This window comes from Chiloscyllium punctatum, chromosome 18 (genome assembly GCF_047496795.1).
Source record: "Chiloscyllium punctatum isolate Juve2018m chromosome 18, sChiPun1.3, whole genome shotgun sequence".
In the NCBI taxonomy this organism is placed as follows: Eukaryota; Metazoa; Chordata; class Chondrichthyes; order Orectolobiformes; family Hemiscylliidae; genus Chiloscyllium; species Chiloscyllium punctatum.
Window position 1 is genome coordinate 40,792,908 of NC_092756.1, and position 18,595 is coordinate 40,811,502.

An 18,595-nucleotide genomic window follows, 5' to 3' on the forward strand; every position below is an offset into this window, starting at 1 on the left:
AGTGAGGGACAAAGTTAAAAATCACACACCCACCTGATGAAGGACCAGCAAAGTAGTGCTTCCAAATAAACCGGTTGGACTATAACCTGGTGCTCTGTGAATTTTAATTTTGTCCATCGAGGTTCTACCTGTCCCCGGTGTTGCGAAGCATGGGCCTGGCCTCGCTGCCGCGGAACGCTCCGAGTAGTTGGACTGTTCCGTATCACCTGTCCTTCGTGGAGAAATTTATGAGGAAAAACACCTTTGACCACAAGTCCATCAGGAAGTGGTCAGCACGTAGCGTCCTTGAGACCCTTCGGGAAAAGGAGAGGGCGGATCCTGTCGAGCGGTTCCCTGAGCAGACTGTCAAAGCCATTTGGCAGAATGCCTCATCGCCAGAACTTTCCAACAAGCACCAAGACGTGGCTTGGCTGGTGGTGAGAAGGGCTCTGCCTGTGAGATCCTTTATGCACGCCCGGACTCTCTGCCGCACCGCACGCTGCCCTCGAAGTGGCTGCGGGGGGGACGAGACTGTCACACACCTCCTTCTGGAATGTGCCTATGCAGAGGAAGTCTGGAGAGGAATGCAGTGGTGCTTGTCGAGGTTCGTCCCGAGCAGCGCTGTGACGCGGGACTCCGTGCTCTACGGCCTGTTCCCCGGGACTCACACCGAGACGAACATTAACTGCGCCTGGAGGATCATCAACTCGGTGAAGGACGCTCTCTGGGCGGTCCGAAACCTGTTGATCTTCCAGCTGAAGGAGTTGACCCCGACCGAGTGTTGCAGACTGGCACATTCCAAGGTCCAAGACTACGTGTTGAGGGACGCGCTGAAGCTTGGGGCAGCTGCCGCCAAGGCGCGGTGGGGAAAGACCACCGTGTAAGATCGGCCTGCCTAAAGAAGAACAGGGGGCCCATACAGACGTTTTTTTTGGGCTCTGCTGATGCCTCAGCCAAATATATGTATATATACAAGATTGAAAAAATGCATAGGATTGTAAAGGACAAGAATAAAGTCGAATCTGTGTTTGTAAATATGGACATATGTATGGCATAATCCAATGTACAGACCATCAAATCATTTATGAATAAAGTATATTTTTGAAATAAAAAAAAAATAAATCCAACACCAGCATCTCCAAGTCACGAGTGAGGGAGGAATGCATAACAAAAGAACAAAAGATCTTGGAAAAGGAGAAGGCCGTCCGGACCTTCAAGCCTGCTCTACCATTCAATAAGATCATGGCTGATCATTTTGTTGATGCAGAACCATTTACCCACGTTCTCACCGTATTCCTTAATTAATTATTTCTTTTTTTAAAAAAACTAACTTAGCTTTAAAAGCGTTCATTGAACTAGCATCGACTACTTCCCTGGGCAATGCACTCCCATCGAGGTCAAGACGTTCCTTCTCAATTCACTCCTAAATTTGCTGCTTCTAATCTTGTGGTGATGCCCTCTTGTCCTGGCTTCATCTGCCAGTGGAAACATCCTCTCTACTTCTATTTTATCCATTTCATTCATTATTTTATATATTTCCCATTCTTCTGAATTCCAATGAATATAATCCCAATCTACTCAGTCTCTGTTAAACCAAACCCCTCACCTCTGGAATCAACATAGTTAATCTCCTCTGCACCCCCTCTAGGTCGAGTACATCCTTGAGCACGTAAGGAGATAAAAACTGCATGCAGTATTCCAGGTGGGGCCTCACCAGCACCCACTCTAGCAAGAACCTAACCTCTGCTTTTAAACACAATCCCTTCAGCAATGAAGGACAATATTCGATTTGCCTTCTGAATTGATTGTTGTACCTGGTGACCAACCCTCCTGCAGAAAGATGTTCAGGTGCCTCTGCATAGCAAATAATGTAACTTTTTTTAAAAATTCAAGTAATAATCTTTTTATTAATGTTACTCCAACCAAAGGGTATGACTTTACATTTATGAACATAATATTCCACTTGCCAAATCATTGCCCACTCACTCAATGTATCTATGTTCCTCTGCAAAGTTTCCCAGTCCTCCGCACACTTTGTCCTGCTACTCATCTTAGTCTCATATGCAAACTTTGACACCCTACATGTGGTCCCCCACTCCAAATCATCTGTATCCAATCTAAATAATTGCAGTCCCAACACTGATCCTGGAGGGACACTACTAGTTACTGATTGCCAGCCAGAATAAGGCTTATTTATCCCCACTCTTTGCTTCCTGTTAGTCAACCAATCTTCTATCCATGCTAATACTCTATCCCATGCACCCTTATATAATGCAACAGCCACTTGCCTTGTTGAAGGCCTTTTGGAAATCAAGGTACACCGCGTCCACTGGGTCCCCATTGTCCACCTTGCTTGAAATGTCTTCATAGAATTCCCAACGATTTGTCAAGCATGACCTGCCCTTCATGAATCCATGCTCTGTCTGCCCAATGGGACAATTTCTATCGAGATTCCCTGCTATTTCTTCCTTGATAATAGACCCAAGCATCTTTCTAACTACAGAGAATAAACTAACTGGTGTAGAATTCCCTATCTTTTGTCCACCGCCTTTTCTTACAGTCCTTCCTTTTCACTGGAATATGCCTTTGCTGAGCACTTACTAAAATGTCTTTGAAAATCTTTCACTGCTCATCAACTGTCCCACCATAAAATCTTTGTTTTCAGTCTACTTTATCCAGGTTCTCCCTCATTCTATTTTAGTTCCCCATGTTCAAGCACAGGACCAAGATATTAAATTTTATCTTCACACTCTCCATATGTGTTCTAACTTCATCCATACATTAATCACTTCTTCCAAGAGGATCCCTAACTCTGAGATCATTAATTATTCCTGTCTCATTGCACGGGGGCCAGATCTTGGATAGCTTGCTCCTTGTCGGTTACATTTCATACTGTTCAAAAAAACTATCATGGATACACTTAATGAACTCCTCAAGGCTACCCTGACGGAGCTGGTTTGACCAATCTACATGTAGATTAAAATCACCCATGGTAATAGACATGCCATTTTTACAGGCATTAGTTATTTCTTTGTTTATTGCCCACACCAATGTGATGTTATTATTTGGCCTCCACACTGCGCCTATCAGTGACTTTCTTGTTAGAATTTTGAAAGCATCATTCCTGTTTCTCCTAATGTACAGCAATAACAACAACTACTTTATATGGAATCTTTCACAATGGCAAATCTCCTAAGGTGCTTCGTGGATGATCAAAACATTGATTAAGCAGAATGATTTTAAAATACATCTTAACGGAGGGTAGAGAAGGTTAGGGAGGGTATTCCACAGACTTCTGCCCTTGACAGCTCCAATTGTGGAGTGATGCAGGTGGGGTGGGTTGAAAAGGGAACGTGCAAAGGGGAAATGGAGGAGCGTAGGCAGTGCATAAGGTCTTAAGGATAGAGGAGGTTCCAGACTGAGTCTGTCTGTCATAGACAGTATGGCTGCCTCATGGAATTTGAAGCACAGCAATGGGCCCATGCATGTCATGTTCGTCAAGTATAGTATAACTGTGGCTGAGAGAACATTTGATGAGGACTTGTCTACTGAAATAATGTGGCTGATGTTAGAAACAGGAGAGGGGAGGTCACACAGCTTGGATTTTTTATAGGCCACCACAGAGTTCCAGGGAGGGGGAAGAGATGATTCGCAAAATTACTCTGGGTCGGAGTGAAAGTAACATGGTGGTCATTGTGGGGGACTTTAACTTCCCCAACATTGACTGGAAATGCTATAACTCTAGTACGTTGGATGGATCAATTTTTGCCCAATGTGTCCAGGAGGGTTTCCTGACACAGTATGTCAAAGGGTTGACAAGAGGGGAGGCCACATTGGATCTGATGCTTGGTCATGAACCAGACTAGGTGTTTGATTTAGTTGTAGGTGAGCACTTTGGAGAGAGTGATCATAATTCAGTTATGTTTAATTTGGCAATGAAAAGGGATAGGTACATGCCAAGGTGAAGACTTATCAATGGGGCAGTGGCAATTATAATGCGATTCAGCAAGAATTAGGATGCATAGGATGGAGGAGCGAAATGCAGTGGATGCAGACAATGGAAATGTGGAGCTGGTTTAAGGAACAGTTATTGCGTGTCTTTGATAGGTATGTCCCTGTCAGGCAGGGAGGAAGTGATAAGGTAAGGAGACCATGGTTTACCACAGAAATTGCATCTCTTGTTAAGAAGAAGTAGGAGGCTTATGTTTTGATGAGGCAAATGGTACAGATGAGGCGATGGAGACTGATCAGCTAGGAAGGATTTAAAGAGAGTTAAGAAGAACAAAGGGAGGACACGAGCAGTCTTTAGTGAATAGAATAAAGGAGAACCCTAAAGCTTTCTATAGCTATGTGAGGAATAAAGGATAGGGTAGGAATCGGGCCAATCAAAGACAGAAGTGGGAAGTTGAGTGTGGACGCTGTGGAAATCGGAGAGGTGCTAAACGAACATTTCTCAACGGGTTTCACTCAGGAAAATTAGAATATTGTAGATAATAATGAGATAGAAGATGTTAGACTAGAAAGGATAGAGGTTAGTTACGAACAGGTGTTATCAATTCTAGAAGGATTGAAAGTAGACAAGTCCCCTGGGCGAGATGGGATTTATCCGTAGATTGTCTGGGAAGCTAGGGAGAATATAGCAAAGACTTTGGCTTTGATATTGAGCTGTCATCGCCGACAAGTTCAGTACCAGAGGACTGGATGATTGCAAATGTTATGCCCTTGATCAAGAAGGGCAGTAGAGATGACCCAGGTAATTATATACCAGTGACCCTTACTTCTGTTGTAGGAAAGGTTTTGGAAAGGATTATAAGAGACACTATTTGTAATCATCTGGCAATCAACAATATGATTTCAGATCGTCAATATGGTTTCGTCAAGGTCAAGGTCGTGTCTCACAAATCTCATTGAGTTTTTTGAGATGGTGACCAAGCATATAGATGAGGGTAGGGCAGTTGACATGGGAAACATGGACTTCAGTAAAGCCTTTGATAAGGTTCCACATGGTAGGCTGTTAGAGAAAATGCAGTGACATGGAATTGAGTGTGATTTAGCAGTTTGGATTAGAAACTGGCTTTCTGAAAGAAGGCAGCGAGTGGTGGATGATGGAAAATAATCAGCCTCCAGTGTGGTTATTAGTGGTGTGCCACAAGGATCTGTTTTGGGACCACTGCTGTTTGTCATTTTTATAAAGGTGTTAGACGCAGGCATAGGTGGATGGATTAGTAAATTTGCAGACGACACCAAAGTCAGTGTGGAGTAGTGGACAGTGTGGAAGAATGTTACAGGTTGCAGGAGGACTTGGATAAACTGCAGAATTGGGCTGAATGTAGCAAATGGAGTTCAATGCAGCTAAATGTAAGGTGATGCACTTTGTAAAGAATAACAGGAAGGCAGAGTACTGGGTCAATGGAAAGATTCTTGGTATTGTAGATGTGCAGAAGGATGTTGGAGGCCATGTACATAGATGCCTGAAAGTTGCCACCCAGGTGTACAGTACTGTTAAGGCGGCATACAGTGTGTTAGATTTCATTCGTAGATGGATTGAGATCTGGAGCCGCAATATCATGCTGCAACTATCCAAAACACTGGTGCGGCCATATTTGGAATATAGTGTGCAGTTCTGGTGCCCATATTTCTGGAAGGATGTGGAAGCATGGGAAAAGGCGCAGAGGATATTTACCAGGATGTTGTGTGGTCTGGAGGGAAGGTCTTATGAGGAAAGTTTGAGAGACTTGAACGTGTTCTCATTGGCAAGAAGAAGGCGAAGAGAGGATTTGATAGAGACATGCAAGATGATCAGTGGCTTAGATAGGGTAGACAGTGAAAGTCTTTTTCCTAGGATTATGACATTAGTGTGTATGAGGGGGCATATCTCCAAATCGAGGGGTGATAGATTTAAGACAGATGTCAGAGGCAGGTTCTTTACTCAGAGTGGTTAGGACATGGAATCCACTACCTACTAATGTAGTTAACTCAGCCACGTGAGTGAGATTTAAACAATCCTTTAGATAAGCACATGGGTGATTTCAGGATAGTGTAGGGGGACGAGCTGAGAATAGTTCATAGGTTGGCACAACATCAAGGACCGAAGGGCCTGTTCTGCGCTGTATTGTTCTCTGACTATTGTGCTACAAGAGATTTTTACTGTCTTAAACAGAGTGATGGATCTTGTATTGTGGGCTTACGAAGTGTCACTGATCTCTACCAAACATGTACGAGGTAGAGAATGCTGCCTGACCTGCTGCGCTTTTCCAGCAACACATTTTTCAGATCTGATCTCCAGCATCTGCAGTCATCACTTTCTCCATGTACGAGGTAGAGTTAGGACAATAATAAGAGGCTGCAACAGGAGGGGGACAGGTAGCTCCATACAAAACCCGACTCCTTCTCAACAGTTTTCACCACAAAAACCGAGCACCTTCCAGAAAAGCACCTCTATAGCCCACAACATTTTGCCCCCACAATCGTGGTATCTGGCTGTGCACGAAGAGGCGTGCAACAGTCTGTACTGGGACCCTGAAACGCTTGGTAAAGAGTCAAATCATCTGAGCATTGAGAGCCCCACCACATTGCATGCATTTTCTATTGTTTTCTCCCTGTTCCTGACTTCCCTTAGTTTTCCTAATGAACCTGCTAAAAGTTGTTATTACACACATCTGCACAAGCAGTGAATTGAATCCAGGCCTCTCAATCCAAGATTCGGGATATTTTCACCACATCACAAAACATCGACTCGAACTTCCTTTGTCCCTTGCCTGCTAAGTCACGCCTGAATCAACTCTGCAATTGGGAGGAAGTGGCGGAACAGGAGGACCGAGTAGCAGCCGGTCCTCCAACCAGAGTGAGTGAGGAGAGGGGCCAAAGCATTCTCGGGAGTGAACGCTTCAAGATTGGTCTGAGAGCAAACTATTTTGCAGGATTGAACATTCTCACGACATAGTGGAGCATTAAACCTCTCTTATAAATCAATGTGAGATTTTAAGAAATACTGTAGTTGAAATGTAAATCTGATAACGTACATATTTCCAATCGATTTACACAACTCGAGTAAGAAATGTCTTTTCAAGCTGCAGAACGACTGGTAATTTGCATACCTGGCCGTTATGGTTGATTTGGACCGGACAATCTATTTGACTGTTAGACATCTCTATGACTATAACTCGACAAAACAATTGTTAATGAATAATATTGTACCCATCAGGCTTTGCAGTTATGAATATTCTCTCTCAATTCAATGATAACCTCAGACGCACGCGCAGTTTGGTTTCAATACAGAGCATGCGCAGTGTCACATTGGTCAGGACAGAGAGAAATGGAGCTGCTTTCTCCGGCAGCGGCTGCGATCGACTTCAGAGAGCGGCGCTCAGAGCCGGTGTGTGGGAGCCTCGCTGGGAGAAAGGAGCGGAGAGAATTCACACGTCCCGGATAAAGGTTAAAAAAATCGAAAAAGACCCTCCAGGCCCGGGTAAAGAGGTGGCGGTCTCTGATCAGGGAAGGGGCCCAGGGTCACGGCCGCCATTTGTTTGAGGGAAGAGGGAGGATGGTCAGGGTCGCCATCTTGAGAAGGTCAAGGTGCGGGAGGGCGGGGCTCTCGGGGTCTGTAGAACAATCCGAGGAAAGGGAAGACCCATTGTTATTGATTAATCCCACGAACACAGCGTCACTGGGCGATCCCGCAGGAATATCCTCTCTCAGTCCTGCTGGGATGTTTCACCCCATCAGAACCAGCAGCTCTCCTCCTCTCTCAGTTACCCTTCTGTCCTTCCTGCAGCATCTGTCCCCTGGAACATTGAGTTGCCTGTCCTGTCCCTCCCTCAGCTGTTGTTCTGTAATACCTGTGATATCCCAGTCCCATCTTAGATTACTTCACTAAAGACAGGAATGCACCCGATGGATTTTTCTTATCATCAGCAATTGTTTAATACTCACTTACCTGTTTGTAATTAAATCTTTTTTGAAGCATTTCATTCACATTCAATCATTTGCAATGGCGGGATTTAAAACTATCCAGAGAACTTTTGCTGAGTTTCTGGATAAATTGCTTCACAATAATGCCCCTAGGCCATAACTTCGTCTGCTCACAGGTTGCACATCCCAGTACAACATGAATCAAAACCCTTTCTTTGTGCACAATTATTTGATCCTGAACTCTGGTGATGTCACTCAGTATCTCTCCTTGTGCGGTCCCTCACTGTGTGGGTCTAATTGCTGCCTCTGTCAGTGTCTCTCACTCTTGCAGCTACTCCAGATCCTGAGCCAACAGAATTCTCCACTCCAGAGAGATGAGGCAGTACAGGCAAGGAATGGAGACTGGGATTTTCCAGATCTCTGTGGGGCTCAGTGCCATTTTACATGTGTAACCCTCACAAGCATCAGTCTAATTTCCTATTCTGCCTATTTCTGTGTCTTCTACAGGTACTTGAAGGAGTTACTGACTCAATAGACCTGCCAACTGCTGGTTGGGAAGATGTTTGGTCAGCCAGAGAGAAAAAGGTCAGGGAGGTCAGGAGCCTTATATAAATCCTGCCGCCAGGTAAGATTACACACAGTGCACAGAGCAAAGAGCAATGAGAGGGCTCCAAACATCAGCTAACAGGCCATGACATAGATATAGTGCTGGAGGGGGAGCAGACTCGCCTCAGGCTCAATCACCACTTCTACTTTAAGTTTTATTGTACTGAGATCGCATCGGGAGTTCCCAGTTTTCAATCCAGGCGTGTGCTGTCTTGTTGAGCACCAGGACAACAGAGGGGAAAACAGGCCTGCAATGAGAGAGTGGTAATGCTGCCTGGGATCTTTCTGTTAACTATTCTCCCTCCAACATTGTTTCTATGTTTTGTCTTGTGGACCAGTGTCTTCAATCATTCTAACTCCTATAACAGTTCCTATCTCTGTCATCTCCTCCCCTCTTTCCAATTATTTCACATATTTGAAACCTCCAGTCCAGATGACCATTCGTATCGCTGTAACTTGCTTCAGTCTGTACAACATGCCTTGTCTCGATAGTCTCCTCCTCCAACAACTGGAGACATTGGGTCTGTTTCTGTGCTGCATTACTCTTTGTTTGATGTTTCCTAAATGGAATGAGTTGCATTTGCCTGTGTTTGGCCCATATCCCTTCCAATCTTCTCCTCTCCATATACCTGACCAAGTGTCATTTCCATGTTGTAATTGTACTTGATTTCACCATTTCCTCTGGCAGTCCGTTCCATCTATGCACCATCCTCTGTGGAAAATGTTGCCCCTCAGCTCCCTCTTTAAATCCTTGCTCTCTCACCACACGTTTATGGCTCTAGATTTGGACTCACCTACCCTTCGCAATTCACCTTACTTAAGCCCTACATTGTTTCATTCACCTTTATAAGGTCAACCCGTGGCCTCCTCTGCCCAGGAGAAATATTGACGACAATGTTACAAATATCTCCAACTCATGTACTCAATGTTCTGGCCACTGATGACAAGTGTGCCAAATGCTGCTTTCCCCTCCCTGTCCCCCTGTGATGCCATTCCAAGGAACAATGTAACTGCACCCCTTGATCTCCCTCTGTTCGACAACACTGCGCAGGTCCCTACCATTAACTGTTTTAGTCCTCCCTGGTTTGGCTGAACTAAATCGAACACCTGAATTAAATTTCATCCTTCATTCCTTGTCCCACTGGCCCAGTTGATTAACGTCCCCTTCGATAACTATATTCCCTGCCCACTCTTCCACTAATCTTGGTATCCACAAAAATGCTAACAGGGACTGCTACCTTTTCACTCAGATTGTTTATGTAAGTGGTGCACAACAGTGGTCCCAGCACCAATCCTTACAGCACACTGCTGGTCAGAGGCCCCAGTCTGAACAACAACCCTCTCCCACCACCCTCTGTCTCCCACTGTCATCCCATTTTGTATCCAGTTGGCTAGCTCTCCCTGATCCCTTGTGACCTAACCTTACTAACCAATGTATCATGCTACACCCTGACCAAGGGTTGCTGAAGCCAAAAACAACGTCTGTTGCTCTGCCTTCATCTACCTTCAAGTCAAATTTGTGAGGCATATTTTCCCACGCACAAAGCCATACTGGCTGCCGTAATCAGTCCTTGTCGTTCCAAATACCACCTACCTCTCAGAATGACCTCCAACAACTGACCCACCCTGATGTCTGGCTCATCAGTCTGTAGCTTCCTGGCTTCCTCTAGCAGCCTTTGTTAATTAATGACAGAACATTATAATCATAGTCAGAGAGTCAGACCACACTGTTCGGTCAATGTTAACCATACTCGAAAACTGATCTTGTCCCACCTGCCTGTACCTTGATCCTATCCCTTCAAACCTTTCCTATTCATGTACTAATCTTAATGTCTTTTAAACATTGTAATTGTCCCCACATTCACCCCTTCCTTGGGAAGTTCATTCCACACACAATCCACCCTCTGTGTAACAATGTGACCCTCACGACTTTTTTTTAAAATGTCTCTCCTCTGACACTTAAAAATGTAGCTTCTAGTCTTGAAACTCCCCTGTCCTTGGGAAAAAAACAGCTCCCATTAAATCTATCTGTTCCCCTCATTATTTTATAAAATTCTGGGTCATCTGTCAACATTCAGGTTTCAATGAAAAAAAACCAACCTATTCAGCCTTTCTTTAGAACTGAAAACTTCCATACCCAGCCACATCCCAGTAAATCTCATCTGAACCCTTTCGAGCTTAATAATATCCTTCCGATAACTGGGCGACCAAAACTGAACAGCGTATTCCTGAAGAGGACTCACCAATGGCCTGTATAATCTCAATGCGACTTCCCAACTCCTATGTCCAAAGTAATGAAAGCAAGTGTGGCAAGTCCCTTTTTAACCATCCTGTCTCCATGTTGCAAACTTCAAAGAATTATGTACCTATACCTCGAGGTCCCTCTGTTCTACAACACTACTGAAGGTCCTACCATTAATTGGATAGGCCCTGCCTGTGTTTGTTGTACCAAATGCATTCCCTCGCATTATACAGATTGAACTCCATCTACAGTTTTTCAGCCATTCACGCATTTCATCAGGATCCCTTTGTAATCTCAGAAAACCTTCTTCACTGTCCACAATGCCACCCTCCAGTCTACCTGCCTATCACACATGGTACAAATATCTCTGCTAGGGGCCCTACAATTTCTTCACCAGCTTCCCACAATGTCCTGAGATACATTTAATCAGGGCCTGGGGATTTATCTACCTTTGTGGTTTAAAACCTCCAGCACCTCCTCTTCGATAATGTGGACTCATTTCAAGACATTGAGTTATAGAGATGTACAGCACGGAAACAGATACTTCAGACCAACTCCTGCATGATGTATCGAGTCACATTTGCCAGAATTTTGCCAATATCCCTCTAAATCCTTTTTATTCATATACCCATCATATAAAATGTATTTCTATCAGCCTCCACTATTTCCACTGGCAGTTTATTCCATAGACTCTGCCAGAACCAGTTTTCCTTTAGGTCCCTTCGAAACGTTCCTCTCGCACTTTAAAGCTATGCCCTGTCGGTTTGGAAACCCCCAGCCTGGGAAAAAGGCCTTGTCTATTGACCCTATCGATGACCATCATGATTTTAAACACCTTTATCAGGTAACTCCTCAGCCTCCCATGTTCAAGTGAAAACAGCCCCAGCTTATTCAGGCTTTTCCCCGAAGAGCAAACCCTTCAACCCTGGCAGCATCCTTGTTAATTTCTTCCGAACCTTTCATGTTCCATAACATCCTCCCGATGGCATTGAGACCAGAATTGCACACAGTATTCTAATAGTAGTTCAGACAAACATGGTTTAGTCCCCCGAGCGCCCCAGTTTTTATCCACACTAAGTTCCAAAGTGAAATATTTGTTTCGGATCCTGTAGTTGACTACATTGTTGGCTTCATTGATCATTATGGATACCTGTTTTGTCCCTCACTCTTCTTTTGCTCTTAATACACTTATAGAATCTCTTTCAATTCTCCTTAACTTTCTCTGCCGAAGCTATCTTATGTTCCGTCTTTACGTTCCTGATTTCCATCCTAAGAGTATTTCTACAGCCCCGATGCTCCTGAAGGGATTCACTTGAGTCCGCCAGTTATGTGCCCCCCTGTTTTCTTGACCAGAGCCTCGAAACTCAGCCAGTATTTCTTAATTCAGTCAGCATTGAGCTGCACACTAACAGGAACACGCTGGTGCTGAACGCTCCTTTTATCTTGATTGTAAAATATTCCTATTTGTCAGACTTGCCTTTACCTGCAAATAGCCTCCCAGATCTACTTTTAAAATTTATGTCTAATACTATCTTGCTCCATGGTATAACTTGAACTTGTGGACCAAGCCTGTCCTTTTCCATTGCTATTTTCAAACTAATACAATTGTGGTGACTTTCCAAAGTGCTCCCCCACTAACACCTCAGTCCCGTTCCCGACCTTGTTTCCCAAGGGGAGGTCAGGTTTAGCCCCATTCTCCAGTTGGGCCACTTACATAATGACTGTGTACCTGTGCTGACATCTTCAGACATCCAGGGACTTGCCCACCAAGGTCCCTGTGTTCCTCAGTTCTCCAGGAGGACCTACCATTCATGATGTATACTGTTCGCTTACGAGACTCCCCACAGTGCATTACCTCACAGTGATCAGAAGTAAACTCTGTCTGCCATTACTCTGCTCAGTTTATCATCTGATCGATATCAGACTGCAGCCTGAGACCATCCCCCTCACTGTGGACAACACCCTCACTTTTCATGTCATCGATAAACCTACTAATGATTCCTTCTGCTTTCATATCCGAGATATTAATCCGAGATGGTTCCTGCACAGATCCCTGTTGTACATCCACTGGACAAAGGCTTCCAATCCTAAAAACAATCCTCCACCAATTGTGGATACAATTTATCATCTTGCCTGGATGCCATGGGCTCTTCCCTTTTGGACCAGCCTTCCATGTGGGACCTTGTCAAAGACCTTAATGAACTCCATGTAACCCACATCATCTGCATTGCCCTCATCAAAATCAGAGGACAGTCCTCAAGCAAATCCATACAGACAATTCCTAATATATTCCTGTCCTTTCGAATGTTGATTCATCATGTTCCTCAGAATTGTTTCCAATAATTTCCCTCCCCCTCCTATCAGACTATCTGCTGTGTAATTACCTGGCCTATCCCTGCTGCTCTTGATCAAAGGAATCACATTAGCGATCCTCCAGTCATTCAGCACTTCAGCTGTGGCCAGCAAAGTATTAAATATATTCGCCAGGGCCCCAGCAATCTGCTCCATTACCTCCCATAGCAGCTTGGGATATATTTGATTGTTACTGGGTATTTCTCCACCTTTTTGCCTGTGAAAATATTTAATCCCTCCTCCTCATTGATCTTAAGATGTTCCTGAACCTCACCATCCCTGGCTTCAATGTCTTTCTCCTGTGTGAATACAGATGGGAAGTATTCATTGAAGACCTCACCTTCTTCCTCTGGCTCCATGCACTGATTGCCCATTTGGTTTCTAACAGGCCCCACTGCTTCGTTGGGAATTCTCTTACTCTAACTGTACTTATTAAGTACCTTGTGGCTTATCCTTAACATTATTAGCTAAGGATATTTTGTGACCGTTGTTTGCCTGTTCATTTTTAAGGACTACAACCACCACCCCTAGCATCCACCCCATTCCCCCTGCCCCACACACTCTAGACTTTTGAATGGCTTCGTCTGTTTTTATTGCTCTGTATTTTCTTTCTCAAACTCACAATATCGCTTGATCAGTATTTGCTAAATGTGCTGTTTAAGCCATTCACTCCTCGCAAAACACATTTGCTCTGAATTCTCACTGCATCACATTTAACATCTCCCATGTTCCAAATAGAGACTCCAACAAGTGTAGTTCCTTGCAGTCGAGGCTTGCCAGTCTAATGATAACGTTGAATGACAGTGATAATCTCATGATAAATGGCCTCCCCAAGTTTAGATACTTAGCTTCTGCATTACCCTTATCTCTTTCCATAATGTCTTTGAAGCTAACAGTTACGGTCTCTGTGCTCAAAAAAGCTCCTCATCTCTGTCATCTTGTCCAGAACCTACAGCCCACCCTGTCTCTAACATTCTCGAGTCCTTACCAACCTCCCCATCTGTGCACCTTCCTCCAGCCTGGAGAGCACATGATATCACTGTAACCCTCCCCAGTCTTCACACCACTCATGTATTCACCTGTTTACAATGGTGGGATTTGAACATGGCTGAGTTTCTGGATAAATAGCACAGCGATAATACCACCAGGCCATCACTTCACCTTCTCACAGGTTTCCCATCCCTGAGCATTGATACCAGAAGCAAAATGAATCAAAACCCCTTCTTTCTACACAATGATTTGTTACGAAATCTTCCTGCGCTCTGCTGATATCACTCAGTCTCTCTCCATTTGGTATTCCTCACTGTGAGGGTTTAATTTCTGCCTCTGTCAGTGTCTCTCACTCTTCCAGCTACTCCAGACCCTGAGGCAACAGAATCCATCTCTCCAGAGAGATGAAGCAGCACAGACCAGAGATGGAGATTGGGATTTTTCAGGTCAGTATGGCAATTATTACCATTCTGCATGTGTTTCCATCACCCTAATTTCAGAGACTGTCTATTTCTCTGTCTCCTGTAGGTATTTAGGAAGTTCCCGACTCAATAGACTTCCCAACTGATGTGTGTCTCATCCATCACCTCATTGAAGATGGTTGGTCAGCCAGAGCGACAAAGGGCAGGGAGATCTGGAGCATTCAATAAATCCTGCAGTGAGGTAAGATCACTCACAGTGCACAGAGCAGAGAGCAATGAGATATCTCCAAACATCGGCTAACAAGACATGACACAGATACAGTGCTGGAGGGAGAGCACAGTACAGACACACCTCAGGCTCAATCACCACCCCCACTGTAAGTTTTGTTGCACTGAGACAGCATCGAGAGTTCCCAGTTTTCAATCCAGGCCTTTGCTGCCTTGGTGAGCATCTGGACAACAGAGGGGAAAGCAGGCCTGCCACGAGAGGCTTGTAACCGTGACCAGTCTAAAGAGTCCGTTCTACCTCTGCAACCCTCAGTATTGCTAACTTCATCCAGTCTCCACAACCGAGCAGAAAGCAATGAGAAGGCTCCAAACCTCTGTTAACAAGACATGACGTCGATACAGTTCTGGAGGGGGAGTACAGAATATCCCCACCTCATGCACAATCACCACCCTGGCTTTACGTTCTGTTGTACTAAGACTTGCTACTCTCCAACTCTGCATCTACGGCGTGTCTTGTGGACCAGTGTCTTCAATAATTTGTAACTCCTATAACAGATCCTATCTCTGTAACCTCCTCCTATCCCAATCGTCCCTCCACATATTTGAAATGTACTACCATCCCTGTCGCTGTAACTTGCTTCAGTGTCTACAACATGCCTTATCTCAGTAATCTCCTCCTCCAATCACTGGAGACAGAGTCATACAGCACGGAAACCGTTCCTTTGATTCAAATAGAACATAATGACCGGAGACCCTGAACGATTTGAGTTTCCCTGCATTTGACCCAAATCCCTTCAAAGCTTCTCCTCTCCATGTACCTGCCCAAATGTCTTTTGCATGTTGTTATTGTCCTTTGCTCTACCACTTCCTCTGGAAGCTCATTCCATACCTGCACCATCCTATGTGTGGAAAATGTTCTCCTCCAATCCCTTTTACGTCTTTCTTCGCTCCATTCATATTTATTCCCTCTAGAACATAGAATGTGGGAGCGCAGTACGGGCTCTTTGACTCTCGATGTTGCGCCAAGCTGTGGAACAAATTTGAAGCCCAAGTAGCTGACACTATTCCATTCTCGTCCATATGACTATCCAATGACCATTTAAATGCCTTTCAGGTTAACAGATCTACTCCTGTTGCTGGCAGACCTGAGGAGAGTCAATACAGTGTGTGAATAATCCTGAGACCTGAGGATAGTCAAGACTGTGTGTGAATAATCCTGGGACCTGAGAATGGTCAGTACAGTGTGTGAATACTCACGTGGCCTGAGAATATCAATACTGTGTCGCGTGTGATTGCCCCAATGATGTGTGAACAATCCAGTGGCCTGAGGATGGTCAATAATGTGTGAATACCCCTGTGGCCTGAGGATAGTCAATGCTGAGTGTTAGTTATCCTTTGGACTGAGGAATGTGAACATAGATTGTGAAAAATCCTGCGGCCTGAGAATTTCAGTACTGTGTGTAAATAATCCTGTATCCTTAGAATGGCCAATATTGTGTTTGAATGATTCTTTCCTGAGGATGGTCAATACTGTGTGCGAATAATCCTGGGAACTGAGAATGCACAATACTGTGTGTGAATATTACTGTGGCCTGAGGACGGTCAATGCTGTTTGTAAATAATCCTATGGTCTGAGAATGGTCAATATAGCGGGTGAAAAATCCTGCGGCCTGAGAACTTCAATACTGTGTGTAAATAATCCTGTAGGCTCAGGATACTTAATACTGTGTGTGAATTAATCTTACTGAGTGAAGATGGTCAATACTGTGTTTGAATAATTCTCTTTTGAGGATGGTCGATACTGTATGTGAATAATCCTGGGAACTGAGGTTCGTCAGTACTATGTGTGAATATTATAGTGGCTGAGGACGGTCAATGCTGTTCGTAAATAATCCTGTGGCCTGAGGATGGTCAATACTTGTGTCTGACTAATCCTGTAGTCACTGAAGTGTTTTTTTTATTAGCAACTGGTTGATCCTCTCCCTCATATGTCCCTCCACATTGCTGCAAACCCCTCCAGCTGCAGCAATCCGTACTGGCTTTGTTACACTGTTCAGGCCCTGATGACTCTCTGTAACACTCTCAGCACATTCGTCTCTCCCTGATCCTGTCGTGTCATTAAACGCTGACAATGATTCCCCTTCCCACAGCCCTCCCCCTGCTAGCAGACCCTTTGCAATCTCTTTAAACCTTACTCCTAAAACACACTCTCACTTTAGGATTTTAAGTACTTTTTGGTGACCTTCTCCACCTCATAATCTAATATGATCCATTTTGTTCTGAGTGAGGGACCGGTGGGAATTTCTTGCTGAGGATTTGTCTGTTTCAATGAAATATTCTTTTGTTGAGTGTTTTACACTGTTCTTTCAAACGTTTTCCACTGTTCGTTTACAGACACATATTTCAGTCCGTTGAGCCTGTTAACCTTGGTCAGTTCTACTGTCAAACTTATGTGATTGGCTATTTTTGTTTCTAGTTGTAGCTTGGCCTTTCTGTGATTCACTGAAATGCTTTAAATTAATTTAAATTGCACTTTATCGCAATTTCCCAGAGGATCTCTCCAGGTGACTTGACTCATTCACTAAGTTTCATCTCACAACTATTTACCTGAGATAGTTACATCCCTAGCCAGTTGCACAGTGTGTTATTCAAAGAAACACTGAAAAAAATCTCTTTACTCCCCTTCCAATATCACACTTATCTGTGTGATTGTCCCAGATGATGCGAATATTGAATTTTCCCAAAATTATCACAATACATTTGTTTAAAAAATTCCAATGAATTCCTGTGCAATGCAGTGATGAGCAATGAAATGCTGTTCTGTGACTAAAACTGTTCTGCTGCTTGTGTCCTTGGCAAGTACTGGCCAGAATTTGACTACTGGCTGACTCTACTTAATGATCTGAGGCCAAATGATTTCTCTGTAATGCCATTGTTATCCATTATTGTTAGTATTGCCCATTTCGCCTGAGTTTCTGCAAGGTTGTGGATCATTGAATATTTATGTTCCATCTTTCGTTCGCCCGGAAACCATGTCTCCCTGGTGTCTAAATCTCTTTTAACTTTGGGTCACAAATCCATCTCCCTTATTGATGAGACTTTGTCCATTCCAAAACAAAATTGCTCTTTCCCACAACTTTCTGTCAAAAACCGATTCACTGTTGTGCGACTTGAGTTAAACCTTGTCCCATCCTGTCCCTTTCTGCTTGTCTTCAGCCACATTCCCATGCTGTTCAGATGCGTCACCTTTTCTCTTTGGATTTGGAAAGCTCCTTTCACCTGAACCCTGTCCCTGCATCGTCTGGGTCAGTTTAAAGCCCTGTCCATAAACCTACCAACATTATTGGCCAGGACACTGGTCCCAGCACAGTTCCAGTGGGACCATCCTAATGGATTATTTATTAAACCAGGTATGGGATGTGGGTGTCTCTGGCTGACCAGCCTTTCTTGCCCAACCTGAGCTGACCTTGAGCTGAGTAACTTGCTCAGCCATTTCAGAGGGTAATTGAGAGGCAAACACTTTGCTGTGAGTATGTCGTGCAGACCACGAGAGGATGGGCAGATGTCTTTCTAAAAGGACAAATGTTTGGATATTTTGTACATCAGCAATGGTTTTATACTTATTTATGGATTATTATTATTTTAAAACTATTGATTTCAAATGTCTCCATTTCAGATGGTGGGATTCAAATCTCCCTCCCCTGAAGATTAGCTGAGGTTTTGGATACATTGTGTAGCAATAATACCACGAGGGCATCACTGCTCACAGGTTGCTCATCCCAATACACTGATACCAGGGCACCATGAAGCTAAACCCATTCTTCCGACTCAGTAGTGTGATGCGGACATCTTCCAGCAATCTTGG

General features: G+C 44.2%; 2 long non-coding RNA genes across 2 annotated transcripts in view; one reads left to right on the forward strand and one right to left on the reverse strand.

The window, feature by feature from the left end:
- The window catches only part of LOC140489145 (uncharacterized), a 323,165-nt gene that overhangs the window by 14,502 nt on the left and 290,068 nt on the right, over positions 1 to 18,595 (reverse strand). The window lies entirely within an intron of this gene.
- LOC140489144 (uncharacterized) lies at positions 7,290 to 14,644 on the forward strand. The gene is made up of 4 exons (XR_011963093.1): positions 7,290 to 7,413; positions 8,398 to 8,515; positions 14,442 to 14,526; positions 14,609 to 14,644. It is a non-coding gene; the product is annotated as an uncharacterized lncRNA (long non-coding RNA).